This window comes from Sapajus apella, unplaced genomic scaffold, assembly GCF_009761245.1.
Source record: "Sapajus apella isolate SASKATOON/1434 unplaced genomic scaffold, GSC_monkey_1.0 scaffold58, whole genome shotgun sequence".
Lineage (NCBI taxonomy): Eukaryota > Metazoa > Chordata > Mammalia > Primates > Cebidae > Sapajus > Sapajus apella.
In genome coordinates, this window is record NW_022436998.1 from 1,330,334 (window position 1) to 1,344,247 (window position 13,914).

The 13,914-nt window shown below is 39.5% G+C and overlaps 1 protein-coding gene across 4 annotated transcripts in view; it reads right to left on the reverse strand.

Moving 5' to 3' along the window:
- The window catches only part of TBC1D12 (TBC1 domain family member 12), a 129,853-nt gene that overhangs the window by 44,846 nt on the left and 71,093 nt on the right, over nucleotides 1-13,914 (reverse strand). The gene's annotated exons all lie outside the window — the stretch shown is intronic.

A 13,914-nucleotide genomic window follows, 5' to 3' on the forward strand; every position in this document is an offset into this window, starting at 1 on the left:
CAAATCAAAACTACAATGAAATATCATCTTGACCTAGTTAAAATGACTTATCAAACAGACAGGCAATATCAAATGCTGAAAAGGATATGGGGAAAAGGGAATCATTGTACATTGTTGGTGGTAATGTAAATTAATACAACCACTATGGAGAACAGTTTGGAGGTTCCTCAAAAAACTAAAAATAGAGCTACCATATGATCCAGCAATCCCAGTGCTAGGTATATACCCAAAAGAAATGCAATCAGAATATCAAAGAAATATACACTCCCATGTTTATTGCACCACTATTCACAGTAGCCAAGCTTTGGAAGCAACCTGTGTCCATCAACAGACAAGTGGATAAAGAAAATGTGGTTCACGGGAGGTGGAGGCTGTGGTGAGCCAAGATCGCACCGCTGCACTCCAGCCTGGGAGACACAGTGAGACTCCATGTCAAAAAAAAAAAAGGAAGCACAGAATATGTAGTTCATATACACAATGGATTATTCATCCATAAAAAGGAATGAGATCCTGTCATTTGCAACAATATGGATGGTAATGGAGATCATTATGTTAAGTAAATGGCCAGAGCACAGAAAAATATCACGTTCTCACTTATTTGTAGAGCTAAAAATTAAAACAATTGAAATCATGGCTATAGAGAGTAGAAACATGGTTACCTAAGGGTGGGAAGGATAGTAGTGGGGCAGGGAGAAAGCGGGGATGGTTAATAGATTTGAAAAAATAGAAACAATGAATAAAGGCCAGGCGCAGTGCCTCACACCTGTAATCCCAGCACTTTGGGAGGTCAAGGCAGGCGGATCACAAGGTAAGGAGTTCGAGACCAGCCTGGCCAATAATGGTGAAACCCCATCTCTAATAATAACACAAAAATTAGCCAGGCATGGTGGTGTGCACCTGTAGTCCCAGCTACTTGGGAGGCTGAAGCAGGAGAATCACTTGAACCCAAGAGGCAAAGTTTGCAGTGAGCTGAAATTGCGCCACTGCGCTCCAGCCTAGGCGACAGAGTGAAACTCCATCTCGAAAAAAAAAAAAATAGAATGAATAAAACCTAGTATTTGATAGCACAACAGGGTGACTATACTCAATAATAATGTAATAGTACATTTAAAAATAACCATGTAGCCATAAAAAGGAACAAAGGCGGAAACAAAACCAGGAACCACTGATGGAGCCAGAGGCTATTATCTTCTGCAAACTAGCACAGGAACAGAAAACCAAATGTTCTCACTTGTAAGTGAGAGCTAAATGATGAGAATTTCTGAACACAAACAAGGAAACAACAGACACTGGGGTCTATGTAAGGGTAAAGGGTGGGAGGAGGAAGAGGAGCAGAAAAGATAACTATTAGATACTGGGCTTAATTCTTGGGTGATAAAATAATCTGTAACAAACCCCCATGACATGAGTTTGCCTATGTAACAAGCCTTCACATGTACCCTGGAACCTAAAATAAAACTTGGAAAACAAAAAGAAAAATGAGAATATATAAATAACTAAAGGATTATAATTGGATTGTTTATAACACAAAGAATAAATGCCCTCAAAAGGATGGATACCCCATTTACCATGATATGCACTGCATGCTCTGTATCAAAGTATCTCATTTATCTCATAAATATATTTATCTACTATGTACCCACAAAAATTAAAAACGAAATTTTAAAAAAGCCAAAATAGGCCAAAATCTTCGTCTCCGGAGCTAGTTAGGCAGGTGGAGAATGTAATGGAAAAATTCTTGAAGGAAATTAAAAGTGCTATTCAATGAACACACAAATGAAAAGAAAGCAAAACAGTATTATTGCTGAGGAGGTGTGAGTGATCTAGATAAAACACCAAACCAGCCAAAACATTTGCGTAAGCCAAAGCCTAGTCCACAGCAAAGCCCTAACTCTCTTCAATTCTATGAAGGCTGAGAGAGGTGAAGAAGTTACAGAAGAAAAGCTGGAAGCTAGGAAAGATTGGTTCATAAAGTTTAAGGAAAAAAGCTGTTTACACACAAAAGTACAAGGTAAGGCAGCAAGTGTTGGTGGGGAAGCTACAGCAAGTTATCCAGAAGATACACTAAGATCATTGATGAAGGCAGCTACTCTAAACAACAGATTTTCAATGTAGACAAAACAACCTTCTACTGGGAAAAAATGCCATCTAGGACTTTCTAAGCAAGGGAGAACTCAATGCCTGGCTTCAAAGGACAGGCTCTCTTCTTAGAGGCTAATGTAACTGGTGACTTTAAGTTGAAGCCAATGCTCACGGACCATTCTGAAAATCCTAGGGCCCTTAAGAATCATTCTAAATCTACTCTGCCTGTGCCCAAAAAAGCCTGGATGACAGGACATCCGTTTACAGCACGGTTAAATGAATATTTTAAGACTACTGATGAGTTCTGCCCAGGAAAAAAAAAGATTACTTTCAAAGTTGTACTGCTTACTAATGATGGACCTAGTTTCAAAGAGCTCTGATGGAGATGTACAAAAAGATGAATGTTGTTTTGATGCCTTCCAACACAATATTCATTCTGTAGCCTGTGGATCAGGAAGTAATTTGACTTTCAAGTCTTTTTTTTTTTCATTTTGAGACAGGGTCTGGCTCTGTTGTCTAGGCTGGAGTGCAGTGGCGTGATCATGGCTCACTACAACCTCTGACTCTCAGGCTCAAGCAATGCTCCCACCTCAGCCTCTCAAGTAGCTGGGACTACAGGTGTGCACCACCACACCCAGCTAATTTTTTATATACATATTTTTTGTAGAGACAGGGTTTCACTGTGTTGCTCAGTCTGGTACCCTGGGCTCAAATGATTCACCTACCTCAGCCTCCCAAAATGTGAGGATTACAGGCATGAGCCACCATGCCCAGTCTCAACTCTTAATACTAAAGAAATACATTTTGAAAGGCTGTAGCTGCCACAGATTGTAATTCCTCTACTGGATCTGGGCAATGCAAGTTGAAGACCTTTTGGAAAGGATTCACCATTTCAGATGTCATTAAGAACATTTGCGGCCAGGCGCAGTGGCACATGCCTATGATCCCAGCACTTTGCGAGGCTGAGGCGGGTGGATCACCTGAGGTCAGGAGTTTGAGACCAGCCTGGCCAACATGGTGAAACCCCGTTTCTACTAAAAATACAAAAAAAATTAGCTAGGTGTGGTGGCACACACCTGTAATTCCAGCTACTCAGGAGGCTGAGGCAGGAGAATAGCCTGAACCTGGGAGGTAAAGGTGGCAGTGAGCCGAGACTGCACAACTGCACTCCAGCCTAGCTGACAGAGTGAGCTCTGTCTTTAAAAAAAAAAAGCTCAATTCATGGGAAAAGGTCAAAATATCAACCTTAACAGGAGTTTGGAAGAAGTGGATTCCAACCCACATGGATGTCTTGGAAGGGTTCAAGACCTCAGGAGAGGTAAATTAAGATGTGGTGAAAATAGCAAGAGAAACAGAATTAGAAGTAGAGCCTTAATTGCTGCAATCTTATGATAAAACTTGAATGGATGAAGAATTGCTTCTTACGGATGAGCAAAGAAATCAGTTTCCTTCAATGGAATCTACTCCTGGTGAAGAAGTGAAGACTGTTAAAATGACAACAAAGGATTTAGAATATTACACAAACTTAATTGATAAAGCAGCAGCAGCTTTTGAGAGGACTGACTCCAATTTTGGAAGAAGTTCTATTTCTCTGTAGCATCGGATAAATGTTACAGAGAAATCTTTCATGAAAAGAAGAGTCCGTTTATGTGGCAAACTTCATTACTGCCTTCTTTTAAGAAATTTCCATAGCCACCCCAATCTTCAGTTACCACCACCCTGACCTGTCAGCAGCCATCAACAGTGAGACAAAATGCTTCACCAGCAAAAAGACAATGACTTGCTAAAAGCTCAGATGACTGTTAGAATTTTGTAGCAATAAACTATTTTTAATTAAAGTATATATGTTGTTTTTCAGACATAATAGTATTGCACACTTTATAGACTACAGTATAGTGTAAACATAACTCTATAGGCACTGGCAAATAAAAAAAAAATCATGTGACTGGCTTTATTGTGATATTCACTTCATTGCAGTAGTCTGGAACCAAACCCACAATATTTCCAAGGTACACCTCTTGTGTGTATATACTCAGCAAAGCAGAAGTGAGCATGAACATAATGAGGATAAAAATGTAACAAATCAAAATGTAACAAATGAAAAATACAATTTCTAAAATGAAAAACACACAACATAGAGTGATGGGACTGACAGCAGAGTATATTCTGCAGAAGAAAAAAACTCAGTGAACTTGAAAATGCATTAGAAAAACTACACAAAATGAAATACATAAAGAAGAGACCAAAAAAAAAAAAAAAAAAAGAGAGGGAGGGAGAGAGTGAGAGCATCTAAATGAGCTATAGGACATAGACGCTATCAAACAACATACATTTAACTAACATCTCAAAAGAAAGGGGGATGGGAGCAGAACAAACAGAAGAAGAAACAAAGGCTAAAATTTTTCTAAAGTTTATAGAAAACCATAAATGCAAAGATACATTAGGCTTAACAAACCCCAAAGAGAAAGAACATGAAGAAAACCATAAGAAAGCATATCATAATCAACCTGAGGAGTATCAGAGATTGAAAAATTCTTAAAAGCACTCAAAAGAAAAAGAATTCACTGCCAACAGACTAGTATTAATACAACAAGAAATGTTTAAAGAACCTTCTTAAGGCAGAAGAAAAGTGATACCACATGGAAATTTGCAGTAGTAAAGAGAGCACTGGTAGGCCATGGTGTGTTACCTGGCAGCAGAGATTAACAAAATATCCCCACTGGATACTCCTAATCGACCACTAATAAGAAGCAAGAAGCTGGGTGACTATGCACATGTTACTTTTGAACATATTTGGAAAACTAAAAAATATAATGAGATTGGCTGGTTGCTTCTAATGTCACTAAACAAAGTGGAAAAAGAAAAGGATGAACTCAGAGATTTGAATACCCACCTTAAGCACCACATAAATGACCAAAAGCTTCTGTGCACTTTGAAGACCCTCATCTTCTATAGTAGCAGCATGTGACTGCCATCTCATTCTGTGACTGGTTGAACTACAACAAATTTGAACTCCCAGCCTTGCAAGGTGTTTACTGTTTTTTTTTTTTCCCATTTATTTATTTTATTGCATTTTAGGTTTTGGGGTACATGTGAAGAACATGCAAAATTGTTGCATAGGAACACACCTGGCAGTGTGATCTGCTGCCTTCCTCCCCATCACCTACATCTGGCATTTCTCCCCCTGCTATCCCTCCCCAGCTTCCCACCCCCCACCGTCCCTCCCCTATTTCCCCCCAACTGACCCCAGTGTGTAGTGCTCCCCTTCCTGTGTCCATGTGCTCTCATTGTTCAACACCTGCCTATGAGTGAGAACATGCGGTGTTTGATCTTCTGCTCTTCTGTCAGTTTGCTGAGAATGATGGTTTCCAGGTTCATCCATGTCCCTACAAAGGACACAAACTCATCATTTTTGATGGCTGCATAATATTCCATGGTGTATATGTGCCCCATTTTCCCTATCCAGTCTATCGTCGATGGGCATTTGGGTTGGTTCCAGGTCTTTGCTATTGTAAACAGTGCTGCAATGAACATTTGTGTGCACGTGTCCTTATAGTAGAACGATTTGTAATCCTTTGGATATATACCCAGTAATGGGATTGCTGGGTCAAATGGAATTTCTATTTCTAGGTCCTTGAGGAATCGCCACACTGTCTTCCACAATGGTTGAACTAATTTACACTCCCACCAACAGTGTAAAAGTGTTCCTATTTCTCCACATCCTCTCCAGCATCTGTTGTCTCCAGCTTTTTTAATGATCGCCATTCTAATTGGCGTGAGATGGTATCTCAATGTAGTTTTGATTTGCATTTCTCTGATGACCAGTGATGATGAGCATTTTTTTATGTTTGTTGGCCTCACGTATGTCTTCTTTTGTAAAGTGTCTGTTCGTATCCTTTGCCCACTTTTGAATGGGCTTGTTAGTTTTTTTCTTGTAAATCTGTTTTAGTTCTTTGTAAATTTTGGATATCAGCCCTTTGTCAGATGGGTAAGCTGCAAAAATTTTTTCCCATTCTGTTGGTTGCCGATTCACTCTAATGATTGTTTCTTTTGCTGTGCAGAAGCTGTGGAGTTTGATTAGGTCCCATTTGTCTATTTTGGCTTTTGTTGTCAATGCTTTTGGTGTTTTGGTCATGAAGTCCTTGCCTACACCTACGTCCTGAATGGTTTTGCCTAGATTTTCTTTTAGCGTTTTTATGGTGTTAGGTCTTATGTTTAAGTCTTTAATCCATCTGGAGTTAATTTTAGTGTAAGGTATCAGGAAGGGGTCCAGATTCTGCTTTCTGCACATGGCTAGCCAGCTTTCCCAACACCATTTATTGAACAGGGAATCCTTTCCCCATTGCTTGTTTTTGTCTGGTTTGTCAAAGATCAGATGGTTGTAGATATGTTGTGTTGCCTCCGAGACCTCTGTTCTGTTCCATTGGTCTATATCTCTGTTTTGGTACCAGTACCATGCTGTTTTGATTACTGTAGCCTTGTAGTATAGTTTGAAGTCTGGTAGTGTGATACCCCCCGCTTTGTTCTTTTTGCTTAGAATTGACTTGGCTATGCGGGCTCTCTTTTGGTTCCATATGAAGTTTAAGGTGGTTTTTTCCAGTTCTGCGAAGAAGGTCATTGGTAGCTTGATGGGGATAGCATTGAATGTTTACTGTTAAAGTGAGGGCAATGATTGGAAAATAATGGGATCCTGAAAGTTGAGATGGGGATACACGGGAAGACCTTGATGAAGCTGGGGACACTGAGCCTCTAAACTATCCTGAATTGTCTTTGCCAGTGGAAGAGGTCTCTCCACGCCATCTGAAGGAGATCAACCCTGCATTGCCTAAGGAAATGGTAATGGCCTCCCCTGAGGCAGCTGGCCTGCAAGACAATGATGACTCTCCACAGAATCTACCCTTCCTACCCTTTCATTTCTGGGCCTATGAATAAACTTAATACTCAGCAGGCTACTAAAGGTGAGGTACAAAGTGAGACCCATGAGGAGGCATAATATACTCCAAAAGAACTATTTGAGTTTTTAAATTTATACACATAGAAATCTGGGGAACAAGTAATGGAATGAACACTAAGAGTGTAAGATAATGACGGAAAGAACAAGGACTGATGTAAGATGAAGTTGGATCAGGATACATTTATATGGGCTCCCTAAGCAGAGATGCTGTATTTAATCTACAGCCCAGGGAATTATAAAGGGGCTCTAATAGTTTGGTGGGTTGACTGGCTAAAACATGCACCAAAAGGTAACCCACAGTGAGTGAGCTGGAAATGTCCGATCTGCTTTGACTTAACAGAGAGGAAGGAATTCAAAGGCTTAGGGAGATGGGAATGTCAGAATAGGTTTGTCATTTAAAACCTACTCACCCATACAGGGAGCATATCCAGAAAACATACTTATCTCTTTTTAAAATTTATTTTTAACTTTTAATAAAATTTTCATGGACACAGCAGCTCCCTATGTTGCCCAGACTGGTCTCAAACTCCTAGGCTCAAATGATCCTCCCATATCAGCCTCCCAAAGTGCTAGGATTACATGCATAAGCCATTGTACCCCATACAGATGACATATTTTTCTCTGCAATTGTGACAAATAAAATTGTGATGGGAGACCCAGCATCCTTGAAGAACTCCGTGATCGCTTTTTTGTAGGTCACACCTTCCAGTGGGAATTGTGGTCATTGAACTGAGAAACCTAAATGCAATGGGAATAATTAGATTCTGGGCTGGCAGGGACCAAGTGGCAGCACTTCACCACCAAAGCAAGGCGAGCATAATTACCATAATGAACAGCAGAGTCAAAGCAGCAATCAGAATAGTATGATTTGCACAGACCTTTTGTGTTGGCTAGTTGATACGATATTGCCAGAAGTGAAAAAAGAATCTATACAAGCAGAAAAGTTCTAGGTCAAGAGAACAAAAGTCTATCCTGAATCATAAAGACCAATGGCCCCTCAGTCACTTTCCAGATTTGAGCCAGTTTACAGACCCAGAATCCTTTGAATGCAGAAGATGATGGGTCCCCATCATGGAGAGGACTCCAGTACACTATCAAAAATTTATACTGTTAATCTTTCTCCCAGTCTTTCCCAAAGGGGCTTACAGCCTTTTACCAGGGTAACTATTAGGTAAAAGAAAATAATCAGATTGTTCAGAGGTTACTGGATATCGGCTCTAATCTGACACTAAGTCCAGGAGACCCAAAATGTTACCATTGTTCAGAGTCAAAGTAGAGGTATGTAGAGGTCAGGTGATTAGTGGAGTTTTAGCTTAAGTCTGTCTTACTGTGGGCCCAGTGGATCCCCAAGCCCATTCTGTGGTTAGCACAAGGTCAGCATGAAAATGAAGTTTCTTGCTAAATATGGTGAAAGATATGAATCCTTATCTGTGATGCATGGAGACACCATACTAGCTCTGAACTACTTAATTTGGGCTACTTACATACTTAAATTCTTGCATATTTAGGCCACTATTTGGGGAGTCTCTTATGTTGAATGTAACTGCTTAATCACATACCAGTTAATCAATGATGATGCTCTAAAGGTCAAGAGCTATCACAAACTCCAACCACATTTAAAATCCATGGAGTTCAGTCCTTACATCCAGAGCCATTGAATCTTATAATTGCTAGTATTGCTACACATACTGAGTTAAATCTTACAAATCAATTCTGTCCAAAGCTGCTTTCTACCTAAGTCTTAGGACCAACTATTAACTCCAAAATCCTAGCCTTAAATCTCTCTTATTTCTTTTCACAAGCCATTCTGCTTGCCTCTATGGATTTCTGTTAAAGAATAATGGATTTAACTATTCCTAAATTTCAGATAAAGTGCTTCCTAGAATTACAGAGAATTGTGAAGATAAAAGTAATGATGGATTCCATATAGTTCCATGCAAAATAATTACAATATCCCCTTTCATTATGTTATTATGTTTTTTTAAAAAAGAAAAACTTTATTTACTGTAAAGAAAATAAGACCATAGGAAAAAATAGAAGCTAAATATAAATCTAGTTTTCAGGAAATAGTGATACTGGACTCTGGGTAATATTATTTTTTCTTTTGCTTCTACATCCCAGGACAGTACATACTTTTCTGGAATTACTAATCTTTTGAACCTATATTCTCTTCTTTTGCTTTTCTAGTCCTTTTAATAATCTTGCAATAAATTATTAAAGTTCCTCTGTTTGAAATTACCACATTGATTTGTTTTTCTGATTGGACTCTGAGCCCTTAAGATACAGAAAATTCCTTGATTGATAGTTGTATTTAATTTACCTTTAAAAATTTTCATTTTACCAGTTTAGAAATAGCTTAATTAAAACTACATTTCCAGTTTTGTTTTGTTTTGTTTTATTTTGAGATGGAGTCTCATTCTTGTCACCGGGCTGGAGTGCAGTGACGCGATTTCGGCTCACCACAACCTCCACCTCCTGGGTTCAAGCAATTCTCCTGCCTCAGCCTCCCAAGTAGCTGGGACTACAGTTGCGCACCACCATGCCCGGCTAATTTTTGTAGTTTTAGTAAAGATGAGGTTTCATCATGTTGGCCAGGATAGTTTTGATCTCTTGACCTCATGATCTGCCCGCCTCAGCCTCCCAAAGTGCTGGAATTACAGACATGAGCCACCACGCCTGTCCTACATTTCCAGTTTTTTAACTACAAATCCTGCCTTTAAGATTTCTAACCACCTATTGGCTTTCACCAAATAGGCCTGATCCTTCTCTTCACATAAGATGAAATGTTGCTGGTGTAAAGCTTAATCCCTTTTGCAATTGCAATCTCTGTTATCTTATTTTATTTTATTTTTTTTGAGGCAGGGTCTCACTCTGTCACCCAGGCTGGAGTGCAGTGGTGCAATCACAGCTCACGGTAATCTCAAACCCCTGGGCTCGAGAAATCCTTCCAAGTAGGCTAGGACTACAGTTATGTGCCACCACAACCCGGCTTATTTTTGGTAGAGACAGGGTCTCACTATTTTGTACAGGCTGTTCTTGAACTCCTGGCCTCAAGAATCCTCCTGCTTCAGCCTCCCAAAGCACTGGGATTATAGATGTGGGCCACCACGCTTAGCTCCTCTGTTGTTTCTTTTCTACAAGTCATAGCAAATGATTTGCTGGGCACAGTTTAGGAAACCTAGTCTTCTGTTTACTAAGGTGAAATCTGCAGATCTAAATAGACCTCTTTTTCTGCACAACCTCACATCCCACATCTGGACCTCCCACATGGTCTAGATCCCTGGTCCCCAACCTTTATGGCACCAGGGACCAGATTCATGGAAGACAATTTTCCCATGGACTGTGATGGGAGGATGATTTCAGGACAATTCAGGTGCATTACATTTATCATGTACTTTATATTATTACATTGCAATATGTAATAATTATATTAACTCATCATGATGTAGAATCAGTGGGAGCCCTGAGCTCATTTTCCTGCAACTAGATAGTCCCATCTGGGGGTGATGGGAAAAGGTGACAGACCATTGCATTAGATTCACATAAGGAGCACACAACCTAGATCCCTCACATACATAATTCACAATAGGGTTCATGCCCTTATGTGAATCTAAGGCTGCCACTGACCAGACAGGAGACAAAGCTCAGGGAGTGACTGTAAATATTGATGAAGCTTTGCCTGCTAACTCACTCACTTACCACTCACCTCCTCCTGTGCAGCCCAGTTCCTATCCAGAAGCAGTCTGTGGCCTGGGGTTTGGAGAATCCTGCTGTAGAGTAATTTCTATCTTCTTTCAGATGCCACCTCATAGTTGAAGTAGTGGCATTACCCGTAGGTAAGACACAAAAGCAGAACAGGACTCTTGAACCTGCCTGCATCCATAAAGAGAAGAAACCTAAGATTGCTCAGGTCTCTGTTCTAGCTTCTTGAGCTATGTTAGCTGACCCAAGTCTGCTAGAAGAGCATTCTGAGGAAGATAAAGTACAAAGTTCCACTTTAGTACTCACGTTGTACCCATGTATTCCCAAGTGAACTTTTCTTCCCCTCATCTGGTTTTATACTTAATAAAATTGAAGGTTTCATTCTCTTCTGTTCTCCATTATTTATTTTTCAATTGGTTGAAGTAGAAGAAGAAGAAATAAGTGATTCAACACCCCCATACTCCAACACCATGAAAAAACTTTGTTGGTCTCAGTTACATAACCATACTAGAGACCAAATTCAGTCTCTATATTAGAGATAGCAAACACACAGAAACAGAATGAAAGCTATTAACATTTATTATAATTAATATAACTTCAGATAGTTCAATAGAGTGAAAAGTACTTTTTTCAGCTGTTTATATATTTTTGTACACTCTGTTCTTTTCATAATGTTATCATGTCTACCATATTATTTCAAGCAAATTTCACTGAACATTATTTCAAGGAACTGTTTGTGTGTTACAAGAAAGGTACAAGATAAGTAGATACAACAAGGCTAAAGAAATCACCAAAGACTTGATAGAAAAGATAAAGCCTAATCCTTAAGGATTGAGTAAGTAAGAAGTAAAAATAAGGTAAAAGCCTTCTGAGAGATGGGAATAACAGGAGCAAAGGCATGGAGGCAGAACCTAAAGAGACAAGTATGATATAAAATAGTATGGTGTAAAGAAAGATTTGTCCCCAACACTGTCTAGAACAGAACTTTTTGAGTGATATGTTCATAAATGCTTTCTGGGAAGAAATTAACATTTCTGGGAAAAAGCATAAACCATTTTGGACAAATTTTAACAAGCTTAATCAAGCTCTTCTGGGAACTTAGTTATCTACACACTCAGCTGATAGTTGCAAAAGTCTAAAGATCTTTAACAAGTTATCCTTTTCTTGTTTATCTAACCACTCTTGTTTTCCCACAATATCTCCACCAAGAAAGGAGTCTTTGAATTGGCCTGGTTCATTTTCATCCCTGGCAGCAAGTCTGAAATGAAATTTCACATGTTCTCATAATAAATTTCTAAAAACCTTTTTTTAAACAGTGAAAAGACAAATATAAACATATTCATCAAATCCTAAATAAGGAATATTGGGACAATTCTTTAGTATAAGGGGATGTAAACAGAATAAAAGAATAACGTACTTATAGGTCCAGCTTTTTTTCTTTTGCAATGTCCAAAAAATATTCTACACCCTTCTATTAGGCTCCAGACTATTATTATGTTCATCAGGACAATGGGTAGAAAAAGGTCCAGTTCAGGAAAATGACAAGAAACGCTAGGAAGTTTTACATTAAAAAAAAAAAAGAAAGAAAGAGAGAGAATTATTTAGCCAGGTGCAAAGGTGCAATGGTGTGCACGGGTAGTCCTAGCTACTCAGGAGACGGAGGTGGAAGAATTGTTTGTGGCCAAGACTGCAGTAAGCTATGATCGTGCCACTGCACTCCAGCCTGGAATGTCAGAGCAAGACTCTCCCTCTAAGAATTAAAATAAATTAAAAAGAAAAAGAGGAACAGAGAGAGAATTCTAGTAAAAGAAAAATAATAGATCCAGTGAACCTAAAGAGGAGAAAAAGAGCTAAGAACCAAGTGATCTTGCTTTAGGATGTGTTTTGTTTAATAATAAATAAGACAATATTCTGATGTACAGCAGTGTCATGGGAAATATTGGGAATCACAGAGATGGGAAGAGAGCAATTTTTTTTTTTTTTTGAGACGGAGTTTCGCTCCTGTTACCCAGGCTGGAGTGCAATGGCACGATCTCGGCTCACCGCAACCTCCGCCTCCTGGGTTCAGGCAATTCTCCTGCCTCAGCCTCCTGAGTAGCTGGGATTACAGGCACGCGCCACCATGCCCAGCTAATGTTTTGTATTTTTAGTAGAGACGGGGTTTCACCATGTTGACCAGGATGGTCTCAATCTCTTGACCTCGTGATCCACCCGCCTCGGCCTCCCAAAGTGCTGGGATTACAGGCGTGAGCCACCGCGCCCGGCCAAGGGAAGAGAGCAATTTAAGATGTTTTGTTGAGCATTAAGAATGTATTCTTAGGCCGGGCATGGTGTATAATGCCTGTAATCCCAGCACTTTGGGAGGCCAAGGTGGGTGGATCATTTGAGGTCAGGAATTTGAGACCAGCCTGGCCAACAAGGCGAAACCCTGCATCTACTAAAAAAAAAAAAAAAAAAAAAAAATTAGCCAGGCATGGTGGCATGTGCCTGTAATCCCAGCTACTCAGGAGGCTGCACCAAGAAAATTGCTTGAACCCAGGAGGCGGAGGTTGCAGTGAGCTGAGATCACACCATTGCAGTCCAGCCTGGGCAACTGAGCAACACTCTATCTCAAAAATAACAATAAATAAAATAAAACAAAAATAAACAAATAAAGAAAAAAGAATGTATTCTTAATAATAATAGTAGGCTCCCAGGCAGGTCAACCCCCTCCACTCTTGGAGTGTACTCTTACTTCCTTAATAAAACTTTTGCTTACCTAAGTAGTTAATTGTACAAAGGGCAAAGACAAGCACATCTTAAATACATATTAAATGTCAAGAAAGGAAAAATAATTGCCCTATCATGTTAAGATGGGGGAGCAGAGAGTTGAAATAGAAACAGACATGAAGAACAAAGACTTTATGTTTCATATACTGACTCACAGAGACCTCTAGAAAATATGCATAAGTCTTAGACAACAACAATATATTCTCTACTAGGGCCAGCAGGGCATGCCTATAATCCTAGAAGGGGAGACTGAGACAGGAAGATCATTTGAGTTTGAGAACAGCCTGGGCAACACAGCAAGACCCTGTCTCTAAACAAACAAAAAACCCAAGAAAAATATATTCTCCCCAAATAGTTTTAGGATACACAACAGGGATTACATTTTGTATAAAATAAATCTTTTGTGT